Source organism: Hevea brasiliensis, chromosome 14, assembly GCF_030052815.1.
Source record: "Hevea brasiliensis isolate MT/VB/25A 57/8 chromosome 14, ASM3005281v1, whole genome shotgun sequence".
NCBI classification, from domain to species: Eukaryota; Viridiplantae; Streptophyta; class Magnoliopsida; order Malpighiales; family Euphorbiaceae; genus Hevea; species Hevea brasiliensis.
Window position 1 is genome coordinate 69,366,134 of NC_079506.1, and position 24,190 is coordinate 69,390,323.

General features: G+C 34.5%; 1 pseudogene; it reads right to left on the reverse strand.

Annotated features, from left to right (window-relative positions):
- The window catches only part of LOC110671444 (uncharacterized), a 41,041-nt pseudogene extending 17,480 nt beyond the window's left edge, over positions 1 to 23,561 (reverse strand).
- Between the last annotated feature and the right edge of the window lie 629 nt (positions 23,562 to 24,190).

Below are 24,190 nucleotides of genomic sequence, written 5' to 3' on the forward strand. Positions count from 1 at the left end.
TTGGAGTCCTAAGTTGCACTGTTTCATTGGTCTTTTTACTGTTGGAATTTGACAAACCTTCCTTCATAGAAAATGTTCCTTATTGTCTTAAGTGTATTCTCATTTTTTAATCACCCCAATTGGAGTTTTGTAGCTCAAGTTATAGCCAAAATACAATTACTGTTCACGTGCACTGTTCATGCTGCAATTTTGGGTTCTGGCTGATTTTGATCCAACTTCGTTCAGTAATTTGATCAAGTTAAGTCCTTAATTTGGTCTAATTTCCTTCATACGAAATGTTCTACTATGTCTTAGGTTTCCATCGGTTTAAGAATCGCCTAAATCGGAGTTTTCTAGAGAGAGTTATAGCCATTGGAACTTTACTGTTCAAATGGAAATCTGCAGTTTTGCAGGTTCAGTAACTCAACTTTGCTCAATAATTTGATTAGGTTAATGGCATAATTTGAATTGGTGTTCTTCATAAAAGTTTTAGATCTATATCTTATCTAATTACTGGTAAACTTTCATGTCAATTTGACCTGCCTAGTTCGAGTTATGATCAAATGAACAAATACTGTTCATTTGGTCAGTTTGTGCAGTGGCAGACTGCTCTTAACAAACTTTGGTCAATTGGTTCACTAGGTTTTGGTCAGTTTTTGGGCATGATTCCTTAATGAAAATTGTGTCATTTTATGTCTATTTTTATCCCCAATTGGTGGCATATCAATTGGACTTGTAAAATTTCAGTTTTGGTCCTTCAAAGTTGACTTGGTAATGCTGCCAGCAGCATGACTATTTACCCTACGAATTTGACTTCCATTCTAACAATTCCCACACATCTCCTTTGGTCATTATTGACCATTTTTCACTTCACAATAGGTCAAACATGCCATTTACTTACTTCTCACATTTTTGGTTCACAAACCCTAACATTCAAAACCCTAACTCATTAATCTCATGCATTTAATGACATTTATGCATTTCCATCTTACCACCATACTCATACAAGCTTAATAACACTTTTAATTCATTCAAAACACATCATGCCCTCATACATCCATGGCTGCCCAAAATTTTAGTTTTGTCTTTCTACATATTTTTATTTCATTTTAAGTTTATTTACAAGCTCTTGATGCCATAGAAACACTAATTAAACAAAAAAAAATTGAAGTTTGTATTACTAACCTTGAGCAGAATTTTCTTCCTCCTTTTCTTCAAATTTATCTTCTTTCTTTTCCTTGAATCCTCTTTCCTAGTTGCCCAAACAAAGTCTTGTTATGGTAGGACAATTTTCTATGGTTGGATTTTGGTTCTTCAAGCTCAAAAATGAGCTTTAATGGTGGTTTAAGTGAGGGAGAGGGTGAGGGAGAGAGAGTGACGTTTTTTGAAGAAGAAGAAATGATTTTATTTCTTTTTTTTTTTTTGAATTTTTAAGTCTTATGGAAGACCAAAAATGTAAATAAATAAATAAATAAATTATATTCTTTATGGCATCATGCATGAGGTCATGCATGATGTCATCACCTTTTGACTTTTCTATTTTCCATTTTCTTTTTTTTTATTTTTTTATTTTTCTATTAGTTCTTTAATTTAATTCTCGATTCCGAAATTTTCTTTTTTCTGATTTTATTTGACAGTTAGGTCAGGAGTCAGCTCTCGGGGTCAATTGACCAAATTGCCCGTCGCCGGTTCATCCCGATTTGCAATTAATTCCATATTTCTTCTGGCTCCCTGACCTAATTATTTGACTGGCTTAACAGTTCTTTTTCATGATTTTCTCTTTTCCACTGTGTTCATAAGGGTCCTAAGGACCGCGGCGTCACTTTTTACGGTTCGAAATTTGAGTTTAAAATGACTTCGCAGTCATTCCCGAGAAGGTCACCCATTGCTGTGACTCTCAGCTCGTTTAACTTCTTATGTTCTGTTCTTCTTATTTATACTTAACTAATTGGAAATTACTAATTATTTGTGTTTATAGCTTCTCTAGTTGTCTTAAATGTGCTTCTAATCCCCTTAATTGTCCGGACCGGCACCGGTCACTGGAACAGTAAAATATACCAGGCTATACAAATAGGGGTGTTACAATTCTCCTCCCCTTAAAATAATTTCGTCCTCGAAATTTTACCTGGTATTATTCTCTGAACAGTTGTGGGTGCTGTCTCCTCATATCCTATTCATGCTCCCAAGTAGCTTCCTGGCCTGAATGATGGTTCCTTAGCACTTTAACCAATACTACTTACTCATCGATTGCTCACCTCATGTGCCAAGTTTCTTATGAGCCTCTGTCATAAGTTAGATTCAAATTCATTTCAATTTTAGAGGTAAGCAAATCTGTGTGCTAGTGGATCTGCTTTTCTAGGACCTCTTGTGATCCTATAGGTGAGAACTTAGTTTTACTCTTTTCTTATCAAATCTCTTAATCATTTGATGTAACTTTCAGTTTAGCTTAGAATATTTTAGTCTTTTCTTGCTGTTGTTTTAGCAATTATTTTCCTTTGTGGTCTTTTCTTTCTTGGCCATAGGTCCATAACCATTATCTTACCATCTCCATTATGACCAAGGCCTATGTGCCATTTTGCACTATCTTGTTTGCTTTGGTTTAACTTATTTCTTTCTTGATAAAATAGTTAGGAATATCGTTACGCATCTTAAGTAAATTGCTTGCCTTGGTGGCAATTCCTCATCTAGTATTTTTCTCATTTCTTACTGTTCTATTTATTTTTTTATCTATTGATATTCTATAGCTTATTTTGCACTGATGTGTAGTCATTATTTTCTTTTGTACTGAACTATAACCTTTCAATATTCTAACTTTAGAGTTTTAAATCCCAGGTTAGGATTTTCAAACTCCTTTCCAATAAAAAAAAAACTTTATCTTATCATAACTGTACCAAAACAGATGTCGTTTGCAACTATTCTTATTCTTGTGTACTATTGGGTAGTATGTAGCTCTACACAATAAATCCCAAGTCAGTACTGTAATCTGCAGCTTACAGCACAAACATCAAGAATATTGCATAGTTACTAGGATACATCCCAATAGAACAAACTTTCCTATATCTTATTTCTTTTAAATTCACTAATATCTTGAACTTAGGTTGATTATGGTACCCACTGACATCTATCAGCAGTAATACCCTTACCCGCATCTAAAGTAGCTATATTACTATAACTTACTTTTAGGTTCTCTTTCCTTACATAATTAGGCTTACTAATTAACTTTACAAATTCTTGTGTGCTAGCAAATACCTTTCACTGACAAACTCTTCCAAAATTAATTTTAAAAAGACTAGTCACTAACATATCAAAATTGATTTTTTTTTTTTTATACATATTAATATCTTAGTCAAAAATCAAGAAAATACCAGGAACCATGTCAGAAGTTTCATCCTCGTCCCTCTGTCGCATAGTGTATACTCTCACTGGAGCATTACCTTGTCCTAGTTGATTTACAGTATTCTGACTTCCAAGCATACTACCCCTACCTCTGCCTCCGCCTCTACCAACTGCTGGTGAACTCTTCGAGGTAGAAACTTGAGCTGATCCTTTTGACGTGGTAAATGATCCATAACGGCGTGGACTTACGCAATCCTTAGCAAAATGACCAGTCCCTCCACAATTAAAACATGCTCCTATAGCTCTATAACATACTCCACTATGTGGTTTACCACAAGTCTCACAAAGTCGATCCGACAGCATTTTTCTGTGTGTCTGTTGAGTGTGCTGATCGGATTGGGGTGGTTTCTGTCCAGAAGATCCACCTCTACCTGATTTGCGCGAGCTAGACCCTCCAAATTGTTTTCTTTTCCTAGAGCCACTCTCAGTAGCTTGGCTAGTAACCTTTTCAGTTTTCTCTTTCTCTTGTGTACTCTTTTTCACTACCCATTCTGATTCTATCCTTTCCAGTTCCAGGGCTTGTGAAATCAATTCAGAAAAATTATGGTGTCGGAACCCTACCACTTGCATTCTCAAGTTAGGCCTCAACCCAGCCTCAAACCTTTTACATCGGTCTCTGGGGGTGGAGACTAAGCTTCCAGCATAATGGCTTAGCCTTGAAAAGTCTCGCTCGTACTCTACTACAGTTCTATCCCCTTGCTTCAATCTTAAAAACTCTTGTAGTTTCATGTCTACATAAGTATCAGGGACCCACTTTTGCCAAAATTCCCTTAAAAAGTCTGCCCATGTGAGGACTGGTGGCTCTACCAGACTGTAGGAGATGGTCTTCCACCACTCATATGCATCCCCGTGCAAAAGTGATACTGAATATTCGAACTTCAACTCTTCAGCACACTGTAGTTTTCTGAAAACCCATTCCATCCTCTCTAACCACTGTTCTGCTTCCAATGGATCCACTGTTCCTTTGAATTCTGTAGCCCCAAATTTCATTAATTTCTCATATTGCCGAGCCGGAGGCTGTGGTTGTGCTGCAAGTGCTTGTGTTTGTGCTTGAGGTGGCATATTTCCCGCCATTTGTTGAAAGAACGCAGCCATCTGCTGTGCAAACTGAGCAGGAAACTGCGGTGCTTGAGGAGGAGCTAGAGTGGCTGACCCACTCACATTCAAGAGTGCTGGGGCTTCTCCTCGGGCCTCAGCCTCGACAGATTGCTCTACGGAATGATCTCCCTCTTCCATTCCGTTTTCCAGAAATTTTCTACTCTCTGATAACAAACACAAGGAGGTTGATCTCTGTTAGCGCATATTCATGATGTAAATATGTCATATATATCAAGCATTTGAGCAGTTGTATTTACCAACAAAATATTGCAAATTCACAGTTCAAAATTTATTTAAAACCTTTGCTCTGATACCACTAAACATGTCACACCCTACTCCTCGTAAGATGTAACATGTTCCCGTAGTACACCTAATGAATTACCGTACTTCACCTACCGGTAACCCATTAAATATACTACAAGGGATTTTAAAACAATTTCGTTCATTTTGGAATTGGTGGGTAAAATTTTTTTCAATTATTAAAAAACTTTATTTAAAGTCCAAACACAAATCAAATTTTTGGATATTTAAAATCTCCGCAATTTTTATAAAAATTTCAGCAGAGTGCCGTCTGTATTTTGAGAAAACAGTTCTTCAAAACCTAAAAATAAAAACACTTCCAATATATTACTCAATCACAACTTCATTTGCAACCACCAAATTTCAAATCAACAACAATGGCAACATTTCAACTCAAAATCCAAATTTCAAATAAAAAAAATTAATAACTCAAAACATTTCATAAACTCATGCACATTGCATTTTAAATATTTAATTTTCATCCACTATTAAATTTACAAACACAAAATCTCAAAAATAATATTATTACAATTTTATTTGTACAACTGCTCAAACTACAGAGATACATATGCATACTATCATATTTACATCAAACTAAACTACCAGGGTATAGACAATACCCGTACAGAATTTCTTCAACCGTGCTCCTCTCTGACTGTAGCAGCTCACTCTACTGCTATGTCCTTTTCTCTATCTGCGACAGTAAGTTAAAGCTATCGCTGAGTATAAAGATACTCAGTGGTGCACAATAAAATGTAAAATGTATAATTTAAAACATTCATGAACAATTCATAATTCAAATATTTCACAATCATATTTCAAATTTTCAAATCACATTTATAACAAATCATAATTTTCAAAGCTTAACACAACACAACTTTGATCAAATAATTCAATAAAGATAGTGTTGCCAATCAACAATACAACTTAGGCCATGACACAAAATTTCCGAACATGCCGTGTGTACATCACGACAAGGCAAACACCCCCACTAATCGAAATCAATGAGGGAGGTAGCTAGCTAGCTAATGAGTACTCATCCAAACTCGCCCCTCAGACTGGGAAGCCAGAGAGGGAGGAAATTAATCAAATATCAAACTCACCCCACAAGTGGATGAGGAACATATTAATATTGTCATGCCAAGTGTGAATTAAAAACAATTTAAATCAAAAGCATCATAAATACTACATCATGGTAATGTCACAATTCAATATTTTAAATTATTCAAAACAATTTAAATCAAGTTATTCAAACATTTCATACAATTCACAAATCATATTTCATTCCAAACTTTTCATTTTCAAAGTAGGCAACATACTATTTTTCAAATAAGATTTTTCAAAGTCATAACTAAATTCAAAACCATTTGTTCAAATATTTCATACAAATCAATAAATAATTTTCATTCCAAATTTCCATTGAAAAATAGGCAACACAACATTCTCGAAATTCACAATGAACAAAACACATTCACAATGTATAACAAATCAATTTCCATTATGAAAACTATAATTTAAAAATTTTTGAGCACAAACCTCAAGCGAGTCGCCTCTTGGCCTTGACTCGATTCCTCGGGTTCATTCCCGGTATTCTTTTCAACTGAAACACACAATTTTACAATGTTTCAGTACTAGAACTTAACATAAATCCAAAATAAATTTAGCTTCACATTTACCTAGCTCTAACGTGTTAAATTCGACGTTCTCGAAATTTTGTGTTTCGGGTTACTATTCACTACACTATTCAAGTCAAATTATTGACTTTTTAAGGCTTAATAGGTATGAGAACTCCAACTTCACCCACATACCACATTTTGGTCACTAAACTTGTTGGTTTTGGTCATTTTCTCAAAGCTTAGGTCTTTTAGGCAAAATTGCCAATTTTCGGTTTTGGAGTCCTAAGTTACACTATTTCATTGGTCCTTTTACTGTTGGAATTTGGCAAACCTTCCTTCATAGAAAATGTTCCTTATTGTCTTAAGTGTATTCTCATTTTTTAATCACCCCAATTGGAGTTTTGTAGCTCAAGTTATAGCCAAAATACAATTACTGTTCACGTGCACTGTTCATGCTGCAATTTTGGGTTCTGGCAGATTTTGATCCAACTTCGTTCAGTAATTTGATCAAGTTAAGTCCTTAATTTGGTCTAATTTCCTTCATACAAAATGTTTACTATGTCTTAGGTTTCCATCGGTTCAACAATCGCCTAAATCGGAGTTTTCTAGAGAGAGTTATAGCCATTGGAACTTTACTATTCAAATGGAAATCTGCAGTTTTGCAGGTTCAGTAACTCAACTTTGCTCAATAATTTGATTAGGTTAATGGCATAATTTGGATTGGTGTTCTTCATGAAAGTTTTAGATCTATATCTTATCTAATTACTGGTAAAATTTCAGGTCAATTTGACCTGCCTAATTCGAGTTACGACCAAATAAACAAATACTATTCATTTGGTCAGTTTGTGCAGTGGCAGACTGCTCCTACAAACTTTGGTCAATTGGTTCACTAGGTTTTGGTCAGTTTTTGGGCATGATTCCTTAATGAAAATTGTGTCATTTTATGTCTATTTTTATCCCCAATTAGTGGCATATCAATTGGACTTGTAAAATTTCAGTTTTGGTCCTTCAAAGTTGACTTGGTCATGCTGCCAGCAGCATGACCATTTACCCTACGAATTTGACTTCCATTCTAACAATTCCCACACATCTCCTTTGGTCATTATTGACCATTTTTCACTTCACAATAGGTCAAACATGCCATTTACTTACTTCTCACATTTTTGGTTCACAAACCCTAACATTCAAAACCCTAACTCATCAATCTCATGCATTTAATGACATTTATGCATTTCCATCTTACCACCATACTCATACAAGCTTACTAACACTTTTAATTCATTCAAAACACATCATGCCCTCATACATCCATGGCTGCCCAAAATTTCATTTTTGTCTTTCTACATATTTTTATTTCATTTTAAGTTTATTTACAAGCTCTTGATGCCATAGAAACACTAATTAAACAAAAAAAATTGAAGTTTGTATTACTAACCTTGAGCAGAATTTTCTTCCTCGTTTTCTTCAAATTTTTCTTCTTTCTTTTCCTTGAATCCTCTTTCCTAGTTGCTCAAACAAAGTCTAGTTATGGTAGGACAATTTTCTATGGTTGGATTTTGGTTCTTCAAGCTCAAAAATGAGCTTTAATGGTGGTTTAAGTGAGGGAGAGGGTGAGGGAGAGAGAGTGACGTTTTTTGAAGAAGAAGAAATGATTTTATTTCTTTTTTTTTTTTGAATTTTTAAGTCTTATGGAAGACCAAAAATGTAAATAAATAAATTATATTCTTTATGGCATCATGCATGAGGTCATGCATGATGTCATCACCTTTTGACTTTTCCATTTTCCATTTTCTTTTTTTTTATTATTTTTCTATTAGTTCTTTAATTTAATTCTCGATTCCAAAATTTTCTTTTTTCCGATTTTATTTGACAGTTAGGTCAGGAGTCAGCTCTCGGGGTCAATTGACCAAATTGCCCCTCGCCGGTTCATCCCGGTTTGCAATTAATTCCATATTTCTTCCGGCTCCCTGGCCTAATTATTTGACTGGCTTAACAGTTTTTTTTCATGATTTTCTCTTTTCCACTGTGTTCATAAGGGTCCTAAGGACCGCGGCGTCACTTTTTACGGTTCGAAATTTGAGTTTAAAATGACTTCGCAGTCATTCCCGAGAAGGTCACCCATTGTTGTGACTCTCGGCTTGTTTAACTTCTTATGTTCTGTTCTTCTTATTTATACTTAACTAATTGGACATTACTAATTATTTGTGTTTATAGCTTCTCTAGTTATCTTAAATGTGGTTCTAATCCCCTTAATTGTTCGGACCGGCACCGGTCACCGGAACAGTGAAATATACCAGGCTATACAAATAGGGATGTTACAAATTCGCATTCCAATGCATTGATTCGATCATAGACAAAAAAAAATACAATTATATCTTATTGAATACTTAACGTAGATTTACCAAACAGCGAGGTAAACCCCTAACTTCCCTATACTCCAATTCGAGCCCAGCACTCTTGTTGACTCTAATTATTAACTGAATTGGTATTAAGCAATCTTCATTGAATTAAAAATTGCTTTAAGAGTAGGAAGTAGTTAAGCTGAACAACAATTTATAAAGCATAAATCATTTAATTCACCATATTGTTTCCTTAGGTTATTATCAAAAACTAGGATCATAATCAATAAAACCTAATTGCTACTCATATTCAATCTTACACAATAATTACGGATTATGAAGATAAACTAGCAATTGATCACATCAAACAATTAACTAATAGGCAATTTTAGCAAATCATTCAATAGAACAAAGACAATGAAATAAAAAAACAATAGATATTCAAAAAGACATAAATTAAATTAAGAACCTGATCTCATAAATCACGCAAAAGAACTTGAATCCCTTGAACTGAATTAAAGACTTAGCCACTCATGTTCATGGCTTATAGAAAATTAAAGAAGAAAATTGAAGAAATCTAGAATGTGAATGGAGAACGAAAGTCTGATCCTCCTTTGTCGAGAGGCTGCTGAATCTCCTTTTTGTCGGTTGCTACCTCTTCTATTTATAATAAATGGCCTAGGGTTAGGTTTAAGAGTCTTTCTCTCTATCAAAAACTGTAACTGGAGCAAAATCAGGAAACTGATTGTCAATGGATACACGGCCCATGTATCACTACACGGCCCAGGACCTTGTAACTTACTGGAGCTGAGTGGGTATGTTTTGTATTGGCACGGAAGGTTACACGGGTCTCCAGGATTTACACGGGTCAAGTTACATGGCCCGTGTACTTTTTTTCTTTCTCGGTTCTCTGGATTTCTTTTGACAAAATGTTACATGCGTCTGTGGTTGTACTTACATGACCCGTGTACTTTGTATCAACAATGCTTCTCAATCCTTCGCCCTTTTCAAGCTTCCTTCCACACTTCTATGCTATGAAGCTTCACCAAAACCCTGAAAAATTCAAAAAGAGTCAGATTAATGCAAATGTTAAAAATTTCTCCATTTAACACAATTATTTCAACAACTCTCTATGCCTAATCGATAATTATACTTTAATCAACTGAATTAGGTATAAAGATACCCTAGAAACACTAAATGTGATGAGAGTAGAATTAATAAATTATGCACTTATCAAATTCTCCACACTTATTTCATGTTTGTCCTCAAGCATGACTTAAACTCTCAATCAACTCCACTTAGAAGTTCCTTAACTTCACCCTATCACAACATTCTCTAAAAAAAGATTAAAAGTTTGAAAGAAGAGGCAAGTAAGGTAATAACATTCATAATAAATTCCATCAACACCATACCAATATATCAACAATTTTCCAATACAAAACAAAAGGCTTGAAATCAATTAAGCTGACACAATTAAAGTTCCATAAAATTTTAAATCAATACATATCAAAACACAAGGCTAATTTATCAAGGCACAATAATTATAGCTTTTTGCAAATCTTAGGGGAGATAGAAATGGATTTTTTTTATTTTTTATTTGAAATTGGTACTTCTCTCTCATCACAGTTACTTTTTTTTTTATTTTAACCGTCACCTTTAGAAAAGTACCTTGCTCATGTCCTAGCTAGCTTTTGGCTTGAGAATCAACATGGGATTCATGAAGACTCCTGGTTACTTTGCTTAACTAAATAGTGGAGCAATTTTCAAGTTTAGCATTTTATTTCCCCCAATTTATGTATCTACATATTATAAAGTGCCCTGATAGATTAAACAAAGTTCAGAAATATGCATGGCACTAGTTTAAAGTACACATAACTAATCATTTCACTATTAAATCAAGCCTAAATGATTTATGCATGACAAAAAATTGCTCTATGGTATGGAGAAGAGGGGAAATCCATTATTAAAGTTACTATTACCTTACCTAAAATTTTAAAAATTCAATCTAAAATAGAAAAGTCATTTCAAAGACAAAACACTTCTCTCCGAGAGTTAATATAGAATCATGAATCAAGCTTATAAGAATAAATTTATTTATTTATTTATTATTTTTTTTTAATATTCAAAAAGATTGCAGCAATAAATTTCTCCTCCCCCACACTTAAAACTTACATTGTCCCCAATGTAAAGCCCAAATGCAAAAGAAAAGGAAAAAATGTTAGAAAATAAAATAAGATAAATGAAAGAAAACAAATCTGATTGTGGCTAACAAGCCACCCATGGGGTGCCTCCCAAGAAGCACTTTTGTTTATCGTTGTTAGTTCAACATGGCAAAGCTCCTTAATCCTCATAAATTGGGTTACTCAATTTAAGCTCCTCCACTGTATGCTCCTGAAACCCTTCATAAAATGGCTTAAATCTATAACCGTTAACCTTGAATAACTTATTAGTTCCTAAACTTTGAATTTCAATTGCACCATAAGGAAACACATTAGTAACGACAAAGGGTCCAATCCAACGAGAACGCAACTTACCAGGCATCAGCTTCAATCTAGAATTATACAATAAAACTTTTTGCCTAATCACAAACTGCTTCCTTAGAATTAGTTTGTCATGGAATGCCTTGGTCTTTTCTTTATAGATCTTAGAGTTCTCATAAGCCTCAAGTTGAATTTCCTCTAATGAAGGAACGAAAACGTGAAAAACACAAGATTATACCATTGAATTCAAAAAATTTCACCTAGGGTCACATGCACCATGCAAGATTTTTTTATCTATTTGATTTCAATGATAAACAACATATTAAAACTCTTTTAATATATTTTTGGATCTGTATTTTCCATTTAAGATTTTAAAATTAATCAGATTAATTTTAGAACCCTAGATTAAATCAAGAACGATTACACTAACCTCTTGATGTGCTGCAGCGTGTCTGCACCTTTGAGATTCGTCTTCAGGACACCAGATGTTGTCCCTCTAGCTTGTCCACACCAAGAACACCTATGGCAGCCCTTGAACAACTTCTAAAGCCTTTTCTATTAATTAGAAATTCAAGTTCTGCCTTTTAAGAGATTAGAGATGTAAACAGGACACTAGAAACAATTTCTAGTGTTCTTAATTCAAGAGATTGATGGCTAATCTCTTTGAATTGATGAGAGATGAAGAGAAATAGCTGGAGAGGCTCAAAGTGGCGTGACAATTGAGAGGAGAGGCTGCTAGTTATATTTTCTTTTCATAACCACACTTAAATAGCTAGGTTAACACATTAAACCCTAGCCACATGTCACCTTTTGATTAGCTCTAGGTTTAAGTGACCCAATCACATTGTGCCAAGTGTCAAACCTATATTTAATCTTGATTTTAATCATCTTACATGATTAAAAAACATTTGGCAAGCTTATGTGTTATGCCATGTGTCACCATCTCATGGTGCCACGTGTCACATTGTGAAATGACCAAAATGCCCCTGTGTCTTAATTTTGAGTTCTTAACCCAAAATAATTATTTTCTTCTTCTAATTAATTTATATCAAATATAAATTAATTAATTAATCTCTATTAATTAATTTCTCATCAATTAAATTCATATTTAAACACTTTAAATATAAATTTAATTTATACTACACATCCAATAATCTAGATTTGGTTTCAAGTCATGCTAGGGACTTTGCAATTTAATTGCAAACCAAATCTATTTAATTAATCAATTAAACTCTTTAATTAATTAATTAAATCATATTTAAATAGGTGATAACTTGTGTATGTGTGTGACTTACTAGGCTCACCACTAATTGGCAATGAGACATGATATCAACTCTTAATATCATCGAACTCTTTCTTACCATAAATGATTTCTCTAAATCATTTTATGAACCTCATAGACCATGGTTAACACCTAGCATAGCATGCCATGGCCACCCAATTAGTAATAAGATTTACCTTAAATGAACCTATAATCATATGTTACCATGCACTAGAATCTCTCTGCTACAAAATCCCAACTCAAGCCGAGTCATGGTTTATGTCAAACTCCATTTGCTATGAATATTATGTTCTCTTTTAATTCCAGTTCTTGATTAAAAGATTTTTCTCATCGAAACTCTTTTCGAATAAATCTATCTGTCTGGCCAGAACTTGAAACATCAAGAACAATTAAATGAACATAGGATTTTATCTCTATTTACTTAGAGGAACAGATTCCTTCTTGATCAACACCTACCTCCATATATAACTAGCAGGAGCCAACACATGCCCATATACCCATACATAGTACAAGTATGAAAGCAGTATCAAACTCAAACTACCTATATACAAGATAACTGTGCTATCTCAGGTCTAAAGATTATATGCACTGATATGATTTATGACAAAACATTGACAAGAGTAAACTCCATGTGCTTGTAATAAGTGTCACTGGTTCGGCCTACTTATCATTTATAAGTGCCTATCAAGTTTGTTATATGGCATGAGACTCACAATTCCATCTTATTTATATCTCATATAAATAACTTGGGAACAAACATGAATACAATCTTTCTGGATAAGTCATGTCCTTATTATGAAGTATCCTCGATTGTGAACCTATTTATGATACTTTGTGCTAGAAATATTGTCACTCATATTCTTAATAACTTAAGAATAATATTTCTAACAAAATATCAATGGACCTTTTCTATTCCACATAAATATATTATGTAAACGGAAAAGTGGAAATGCCTTTTATTATTAAAAATATGTACAAGATACATACTAAATGATATGCTCTAGGGCATACTACTAACATCTAATTCCTGCAATTGTAATTTTCTTTCCACACCAGCAGTATCCAAATCCAAATTACAATGTCTAACAGCCCAATAAGCCTTATGTTCTAACTCAACAGGAAGGTGACACAACTTAACAAATACCAATCTATAGGGGGACATACCTATGGGTGTCTTTTAAGTAGTCCTGTAAGCCCACAAAGCATCATCAAGTCTACGGCTCCAATCTTTTCTATTTGGCTTCACTGTTTTTTCTAAAATAGACTTGATCTCTCTGTTAGACACCTTTGCTTGCCCACTTGTTTGAGGATGATAAGCTGTAGATACTCTATGGAAAACACTATATCTCCCCAACTATGCCTCAATAGTTCTATTACAAAAATGTGTGCCTCGGTCACTAATTAAAGCTCTAGGAACTCCAAACCTACTAAAAATGTTTGACTTGATAAAATCTACGACTGCTTTAGAATCATCAGTCCTGGTGGCTTTGGCTTCCACCCATTTCGAAACATAATCAACAACAAGTAATATATAAACAACGCCAAAAGAAGAAGGAAATGGACCCATAAAATTAATACCCCACACATCAAAAATCTCATAAACAAGTATTGGATTCTGAATTATCTCATTCCTATGGGTTAAACTTCCTATTCTTTAACATTGTTCACAATTTTTGCAAATCAAATATGAATCACGAAATATACTGGGCCAGTAAAAACCACAATCTAATATTTTTCTACCTGTTCTCTTGGGTCCAAAATGACCTCCACATGCATAGGCATGACAAAAAGCAAGAATAGATTGAATCTCATTATTAGGAACACATTTCCTAATAATTTGATTTGAATAAAATTTCCACAATTACGGGTCATCCCACACATAATACTTAGCCTCACTTTTCAATTTCTCTTTCTTAGCTCTACTTAAATCAAAAGGCATAAACTTAGTAACCAAATAATTCACCAAATTAGCATACCAAGGGATCATACCTTAGAATTTAAATAACTGCTCATCAGGAAAAAGTTCCTGTAAAGGAAGTGGATCTTCTTGTGTCACTAACCTGCTCAAATGATCAGCTACTAGGTTCTCAGCTCCTTTTTTATCCTTGATTTGAAGATCAAATTCTTGCAGCAGAAGGATCCATCTAATCAACCTTGGTTTTGCTTCCTTCTTTTCCAAGAGATACTTCAACACTGCATGATCAGAGAAGATAATTATTTTAGAACCAAGCAAATATGATCGAAATTTATCTACAGCAAAAACTATAGCCAAAAACTCTTTTTTGATCATAGAATAATTACGCTGAGCTGAATTGAGTGTTCTGGATGCATAATAAACCACATGAAAGAGCTTCCCAACATGCTGCCCTAAAACTGCTCCCACTGCATAATTACTTGCGTCATACATAATTTCAAACGGTATAGTCCAATTAGGAGCTTGGATAATAGGGGTGATGTCAATGCAGATTTCAATTTGTCAAAAGCCACTTTGCACTCTTTACTGAACTCAAAAGGAACATCTTTTTGCAAGAGTCTAGACAAAGGCAATGCTATTTTAGAGAAATCCTTAATGAACCTGTGATAGAAACCTGCATAACCAAGAAAAGAGCGTACTTCCCCACAGTTGTGGGGTGGGGTAAGCTCACAATTAAATCAATTTTAGATTTATCCACCTCAATACCCCTATTAGAGACAAGATGACCCAAAATAATCCCATGCTCCACCATAAAATGACACTTCTCATAATTCAAAACAAGATTTTTCTCAATGCATCTCTCAAGAACAGAAGTTAAATGATGTAAACATGCATAATATGAATCACCATACATAGTAAAATCATCCATGAACACCTCAATGCAAGTATCAATGTAATCTGAAATATGCTCATCATGCATCTCTGAAATGTGGCAAGTGCATTACAAAGCCCAAAGGGAATCCTTCTAAAAGTAAAATTCCAAAAGGGCAAGTGAAGGTAGTCTTCTCTTGATCCTCCGGTGCAATCAGAATTTGATTATATCCAGAAAAGCCATCGAGAAAACAGAAATAAGACTTACCAGCTAACCACTCAAGCATCTAATCAATGAATGGTAATGGGAAGTGGTCCTTCCTTATTGTTGAATTCAGCTTGCGGTAGTCTATGCACATTCGCCATCAACTCTGAATCCTTGTTGGAACAAGTTCATTATCTTGATTTGCTACCACAGTGACTCCTGATTTTTTTGGCACTACTTGGACTGGACTTACCCATTTGCTATTCGAAATTGGGTAAATAACTCCTGCATCCAGTAGCTTTAAAATCTCCTTCTTCACAACCTCCATCATCTGTGGATTCAATCTCCTTTGAGCTTCTCTACTTGGTTTAGCCTCATCCTCCAGTAAAATCCCGTGCATGTGCACTGATGGACTTATACCTTTGATGTCAGCTATTGTCCATCCAATTTCTTCCTTGTGTATTCTCAGAACTCTAATCAAACTGTCTTCTTGAATCTTTGTTAAATTACTTAAGATGATAACTGGAAGTGTCTCATTGTCTCCCAAGTAAACATACTTCAAATGCTCAGGTAAAGGCTTGAGTTCAAGAACTGGTGCCTGCACCACAGAAGGTAATAATTTTGTTTGAGATACAGGTAAGTCAATCTTTGATACTCCATACCTTTTTGGAAGAGGAGGTAATGACTACAATGCCATTACTGCATCTTGAACCTCTACACTTAATGGTGGATTGGTACTGATTTCTTGAATTCCTTGATTAATCACCACTTCTAACTCATCCTCCATGCTTAACTCAAAAACATCCTGCACAAATGAATCAACAACATCAATAGAAAAAAATAGAATGGTCATCAGCAGGATACTTCATGGCATCAAAGATATTAAATTTGACAGTCTCTCCATCAAACTCCATAGTTAAGGTACCATCATCCACATAAATTTTTATCTTGGCAGTTTTTAAGAAAGGTCTTCCAAACAAAATCAAAGTTGACTTTGATGTGGGAACACTATCCTCCATATCAAGAATATAAAAATCTGCAGGAAAAATGAATTCTCCAACCTGCACCAACACATCCTCAACTACTCCTAATGGGTAAGCATTAAAACGATCAGCTAACTGAATAATGGCACTGGTTTCTTTCAAAGGACCCAAATTTAAAGTTTGAAAAACTGAATTTGACATAACATTAATAGATGCTCCTAAATCTGTCATTGCACGTTCAAATTTAGAATCACTTATTCTGCAGGGAATAGAAAATGAACCTGGATCCTTAGGGGGAAATTTTTGCTGAATTAATGCCGACACATTTTCCCACACACTGATATTCTCATTATTCCTCAACTTGTGCTTTGTAGTGCATAGTTCCTTAAGGAATTTAACATACTTGGGAACTTGTTTGATCGTATCAAGTAAAGGTATATTCACCTCCACCTTTCTGAAAGTCTCTAAAATTTCTTTCTCTTGTTTTTCTTTCTTAGTCTTAGCCAACCTGCATGGGAATGGAGGAAGAACAGAATTATTAACCTTATTCAATTTAGGTTCAGTATTTACCTCAACTTCAGGAAATTCAGACTCTTTTGGCTCTTTTGCTCCTTGCTTTTTCTTTTTCATTGGCTCATGTGGAGTTTGGTTATCAACTTCTTTTCCACTCTGTAACAGTATAGCACTCGCATTTTCTCTGGGGTTCATGACTATTTGTGATGGAAGCTTTCCAAAACCTTGAGCTTCCAGCTTACTCACAGATGAGGCTAACTGACCAATCTGCCTCTCTATGTTTTGAATGCTATTTCTGGTCTCCTGTTGAAACTGTTGTGTATTGTTAGCCAAAGCCTTAACAATTTCATCAAGTGACATACCATGATTTGAGGGAGGTGGAGGTGGAGGTGGTTGATTCACTTTTGGTCTTTGCTGCTGGTATCAGTTTTGCACCGATTGATTCCCATAACTCAACTTGGGATGATCTCGCCATCCTGGATTATAAGTATTAGAAAAGGGATCATATCTGCATTGTGGCTGTCCATAATGTCCTACTGCATTAGCATGTTGCATTGATTCATCCTCTTGTAACACAGGACACATGTCAGTAGCATGACCCAAACCCGAACAAATTCCACATACCTTAATAGTTTGTATGTTCCCTACAGCTAATTGCCTCACCAAAGAAGTTAAATCAGAAATTTGTTTCTCAAGGCTAGATGTACTTACCTCATTAACCTTCATAGGTGTGTGATCCATTCTCATTCCAAACTGGTGAGAATTTGCTGCCATGTTAGCAATCAGCCTCTTTGCCTCTTCTGGTGTCTTGTCAACCAAAGCTCCTCCACTAGCAGCATCTATCATACTGCGGTCCATTGGTAGAAGTCCCTTATAGAAATACTGAATCAAAAGCTGCTAACTTCTTTGATGATGGGGACAACTTGCATACAATTTCTTAAATCATTCCCAATACTCATACAAGCTCTCTCCATTGTACTTCCGGATGCCACAAATTTCTTTTCTTATGATGGCAGCACAGGAAGTAGGAAAATACTTCTCCAGAAATATCTGCTTCATCCCAATCCATGAGTTGACAGATCTAGAAGGAAGGTAATACTACCAATCCTTAGCTGTGTCTTCCAGTGAGAAAGGGAAAGCTCGAAGCTTGATTTGATCCTCTGAAACTCCTTGAGGTTTCATGCTGGAACACACAACATGAAATTCTTTTAAATTCTTATGTGGATCCTCACCTGCAAGATCATGAAACTTAGGTAGCAAATGGATTAGTCGAGATTTCAACTCAAAAGCAACATTTAAAGTAGGGTATTGAATACACAAAGGCTGTTGGTTTAGATCAGGAGCAGCCAACTCTTTCAAAGTTCTAGCAGCCATGGTTTTGTTTTCAGAATTTGAATCCAAATCCGAATATGAACTTAACTCCTTTAGAGATTGGACTCCTTCAGATGTACTTAGAATCTGCTTAGCCAATTTTCTCAACTATTTAGCTATTTTTTCTACTTTTGGATCAAATATCAACTCACCAGATTGAGAAGCTCTTATCATAAACAAAAAGAAATCAAAGCAAAAACAAAAAAATGCCTTAAAACCTTAGAAAATAATCAAATTTGGCCTCAAGAGGGTGGGGCCAAGAAATCCTATGGATTGATTGGTCTTAATCAGAACGTCGTTTCCTTCAAAATAGGTATGGGCCACCCTCCTAATTCAACCAAAATTCTTAATGAATAGTAACACCGTAATTTTTTTTTTCAAAAACCTAAAAACAGCAACAACTCACAAACAAAATTAATAACAGAATATCCTAACACTAAAAACACGAAATCCAATAAATTTTAATCCCCGGTAATGGCGCCAAAATTCTTGGTAGTTGTTGATTCCACCAGAAATTAAATTAACTGAAATTATGAGTAATGAAATATTTTTTGCAATAAGTGGTAAGTCTAGCTCAAACCCTAGAGACTGAATTACTAAATTTCGTGCACTTGTGTAATGGAAAAAGAAACAAAGGTTGGGGGGGGGGTAATTCACAATCCAAAGAAGAAATCAGAATTTAAGAACTAAAATTAAATAAAACAAACTTCAATCCAAGGTAATTCGCATTCCAATGCATTGATTCGATCATAGACAAAAGAAATACAATTATATCTTATTCAATACTTAACGTAGATTTACCAAACAGCGAGGTAAACCCCTAACTTCTCTATACTCATCAATTCGAGCCCAGCACTCTTGTTGACTCTAATTATTAACTGAATTAGTATTAAGCAATCCTCATCAAATTAATAATTGCTTTAAGAATAGGAAGTAGATAAGCTGAACAACAATTTATGAAGCTTAAATCATTTAATTCACCCTATTGTTTTCTTAGGTTATTATCGAAAACTGGGATCATAATCAATAAAACCTAATTGCTACTCATGTTCAATCTTACACAACAATTATGGATTATGAAGATGAACTAGCAATTGATCACATCAAACAATTAACTAGTAGGCATTTTTAGCAAATCATTCAATAGATCAAAGATAATGAAATCAGAAAATAATAGATATTCAAAAAGACAAAATTAAATTAAGAACTTAGTCTCACAAATCAATCAAAAGAACTTGAATCCCTTGAACTGAATTAAGAACTTAGCCACTCATGTTCATGGCTTATAGAAAATTAAAGAAGAAAATTGAAAAAATCTAAAATATGAATGGAGAACGAAAGTCTGATCCTTCTCTGTCAAGCAACTGCTGAATTTCCTTTTTATCGGCTGCTGCCTCTTCTATTTATAATAAATGGCCTAGGGTTAGGTTTAAGAGTCTTTCTCTCTATCAAAAACTACAACTGGAGCAAAATCAGGAAACTGATTGTCGACGGATACATGGCCCGTGCATCACTACACGGCCCAGGGCCGTGTAACTTACTGGAGCTGAGAGGGTATGTTTTGTATTGGCACAGAAGGTTACACGGGTCTCCAGGATTTACACGGGTCAAATTACACGGCCCGTGTACTTTGTTTCTTCCTCGGTTCTCTGGATTTCTTCTGGCAAAATGTTGCACGGGTCTGTGGTTGTGCTTACACGACCCGTATACTTTGTGTCAACAACGCTTCTCAATCCTTCGCCCTTTCAAGCTTCCTTCCACACTTGTATGCTCTGAAACTTCACCAAAACCTTGAAAAATACAGAAAGAGTCAGATTAATGCAAATGCTAAAAATTTCTCCATTTAACACAATTATTTCAACAACTCTCTAAACATATGCCTAATAGATAATTATACTTTAATCAACTAAATTAGGCATAAAGATGCCCTAGAAACACTAAATGTGATGGGAGTAAAATTAATAAATTATGCACTTATCAGCACAATAACTACCCCTTTTTTATTTGCAAATTGAATTTTGAATGGAATGAGTTGTGATATTAATTTATGGCCTTATTTACATTAAATACTTTGATTGACAAAAATTATATGTTGTTAGCCCAATTTTGGGAAATTATTGGAAATTAAATAAGAATGTGAATTGAAGAATATTTTTTATGCTTGCAAAATTGTTGAAATGGTTTGAAACCACAGTATCATGACTATATGTTTGAATTCAACCGGTGTCTTGTATCATCACTAAGTGGGTATCAACACATAGCATGCATTAAGAATATAGAATATTAAATCAAAAAACAAAACTCAAATCCTTTAAATAACCTTAGTATATATCCATAATAAAAATTGAAAGTGCTACTCTCCTAATCTTAAAATTAAATAAACTGCTCACTCATGATAAGTTTGATAGACATACTGAAATTAAAATAAAAGAACATAAGAAAATTTGAAAAAAATATAATAAAAGAACTAAGAATAAAGATCTGCAGCCTTAAACTTTTAGAACTTTAGCTAAGAGTCCTTCTCCTAGAGCTTAGTGCAGATTCTCTCCAAGTTGCTTAGAAAAACTAGGGTTTGTATGTAAACTAAAACTGACTTAACTCAAACTAAAAGCTCTCCTACATGTTTTGGTCTTCTAGTATTTATATCAAGTGCCTCAAATTCATGTTTCTTCTACCATTACCTTGGCACTTGTTTTAAACCATACAAGCACTTATTCAGTTTACACACATAATTCTCTTTTCCTTTGTCCTTAAACCCTGTGGTTACTTCATGTAAATTTCCTCTTCTAAATCACCATGAAGAAAAGTTATCTTCATAACTATTTTCTTAACTTCTAAGTCAATACCAGCAACAAGACCCAACACCATTCTAATTGAAGACATTTTCATAACAAGTGAGAAGATCTCCTTACAATCAATCTCTTTCTTCTAGCTAAAACCCTCTTCCACCAATTTAGATTTTGTACCGTGGATGTGAAGAAATTTCTTCTTGCTTTAATATATAGATCCACTAATTTTTCAAAGCTCTTTTACGCTTAGGTAGTTTCACTAAGTAAAAAGTATGGCTGTCATGCAAAGATTTCATTTCATCTCTCATAGCATCAACCCAACATTGTTTGTGCTCACATTCTATTGCTTCTTCAAAAAATTTAGGTTTTCCCCCATTAGTTAAAAGCACATACTGGTTAGAAGAATATATGGTGGATGGTTGTCCATCTTTAGTTGATCTCTTAGGTGGATTCACTAAAGGAGCAACCTGTTCATGATGTTGACCACTAGAAGTGTAATCTGCAGAAGCGTCTAAATCATCTTCACTTTGCTAGTCACCTTGAATGCTTTCTTATACATCATCTTGAACACCACCTTGAGCACCATTCTCAATTACACCTGGTAAATATCTTAAAGGGATTGGATCTAAAACACTTAATTTCTCATTATTTTGAGGAGTTGGACTTTCTACCTTCTCAATGTCTTCAATGGTTTGATCTTTAAAGAACACTACATCTCTACTTTTGACAAGTTTCTTTTCAATTGGATCATACAATCTATATCTAAATTCATCTTGAGCATGTCTAAGGAAAATACTCTGCCATTTCTTGGAATATAGCTTTGACCTTTCATCCTTTGGAGCATGTACAAAGGCTTTAAAACCAAAAACATGTGGGTGATCATAAAAGACATCCTTTCCAAACCATATTTTGTCTAGAACTTCATTTTGCAAAGGCAAATTGGAAGACAAATTAATTACATATGCCACTGTGTACAGTGCTTCACCCTAAAAGGAATTAGGTAACATTGCTCTTGAAAGCAAACAACCAACTCTCTCAATCAAAGTTCTATTCATTCTTTCAATTACACCATTCAGCTGAGGAGTCTTTGGAGGAGTTTTTTTTATGTTTGATACCTTGTGACTTGCAATACTGATCAAATGGCCCAGAATATTCACCACTATTATCAGTATGGATGCACTTCAACTTGTTTCCAATTTATCTCTCAACTGAAGCTTGAAATTGTTTGAGCACATCAACAACTTGGTCTATTATTTTCAAGGCATAGACTTAAAGCATTCTAGAATGATCATCAATAAAGGTGTTGAACTAAAAGCACCACCATGTCATCTCACCTTCAAAGGATAACAAACATCTTAATGAACTAACTCTAAACACTCTAGTTTCCTTATAGGATGATGAGTTTGAAATGAAACTCTAGTATGCTTTCTGACCAAACAATGATCACATTTCTTCAACTGTGATGTCTACACTTTGGGAAGTTAGTTCTTCTTTGCCAAGCAATCAATTCCTTTCTCACTCATGTGACTAAGTCTCCTGTGCCATAATTCACATGTACTTGCATTTTCTACCACATTTATAGTGCCATTAGAAATTCAAGCTTGCATGAAATATAAATTAGAATACATATTTCCTCGCGCTATAACGAAAGAGCCTTTTGTGAGTTTCCATTTACTTCACCCATGATATTTAAATAGCCCTTATCATCAAGTCTTCCAGGAGAAATAAATTTCAAATGAACATTTGGTGCATTTTTGACATCTTTGAGCATTACTTTCATTCCATTGCCAGTATCCAAACAAACACCTTCAATACCAATAACCTGCAACAATCCACCATTACCCATACTCAATATGCCAAAATCACCAGAGGCATAAGAATTGAAAAATTCCTTCTTTAGTGTGACCTGATGTGAAGTGCCACTATCAACTAGCCAAGTAGTCTCATTGAACGCTAAACTGACTATATCCTTATCCCAAATAATAGTCAAATCGTTAGTAGTAGTAGCAACAAATTGATTAAGCTTTTTTTTTTTATCATTCCTTTCTTACTTAGCACCATCTTTCTTATTTCCCTTCATCCATTTGAAATAATTTTTCTATATATGACCTGTCTTGCCATAGTAATAACACTCAACATCCTTATTTCTTGACTTTAACTTCCTCTTGCTTTTATGTCTACCCTTTTGAGCTTTTTTTTTTTTTTTTCTTCGCCTATTCTCAATGATCAAAACCTCTATTTGTGATGAATAACCTTGAGATCTTCTTCTCATTTCTTCATTCAATACACTTTCCTTAGCCATTTCAAAGGAGACAACACCATTAGGGGCTGAATTAGTAAGTGAGACTCTAAACATCTCCCAAGAGTTAGGTAGAGTGTTCAGCAACCAGAGACCAAGAACCTCATCATCAAATTTGATACCCATGCCCAATAACTAATCCATAGTTCCATAAAATTCACTCAAGTAGTCGACTATAGAACTCCTTTCTTTGTATTTTATCTATATCATTTTCTTCAATAAAAATAACTTATTATTGCCACTCTTCGAGGTGTATAACAACTCAAGCTTATCCCATAGTATTCTTGCATGCCATTCATTACTAATATGATTATAAACATTATCATCAACAAAATGCTTAATATATGATGGTTGCTGATTCCACCAAAAATTAAATTAATTGAAATTATCAGTAATGAAATATTTTCTGCAATAAGTGGTAATCCATGTTGAACCCTAGAGACTGGATTACTAAATTTCGTGCACTTGTGTAACAGGAAAAGAAAAGGTGGGAAGGGGGGGGGGGGGTTGTAACACTAAATCAGAAAAAATCAAGTTTAGAAATTAAAGAACTAAATTTAAATATGAAACTCTCAAATTAAACAAACTTCAGTCTAAGGTAATTCACATTCCAATGTATGACTCGATCATAGACAAAAGAAATACAATTATCTCTTATTGAATACTTAACGTAGATTTACTAAATAGCGAGGTAAAACCCCTAACTTTCCTATACTCATCAATTCGAGCCCAACACTCTTGTTGACTCTAATTAT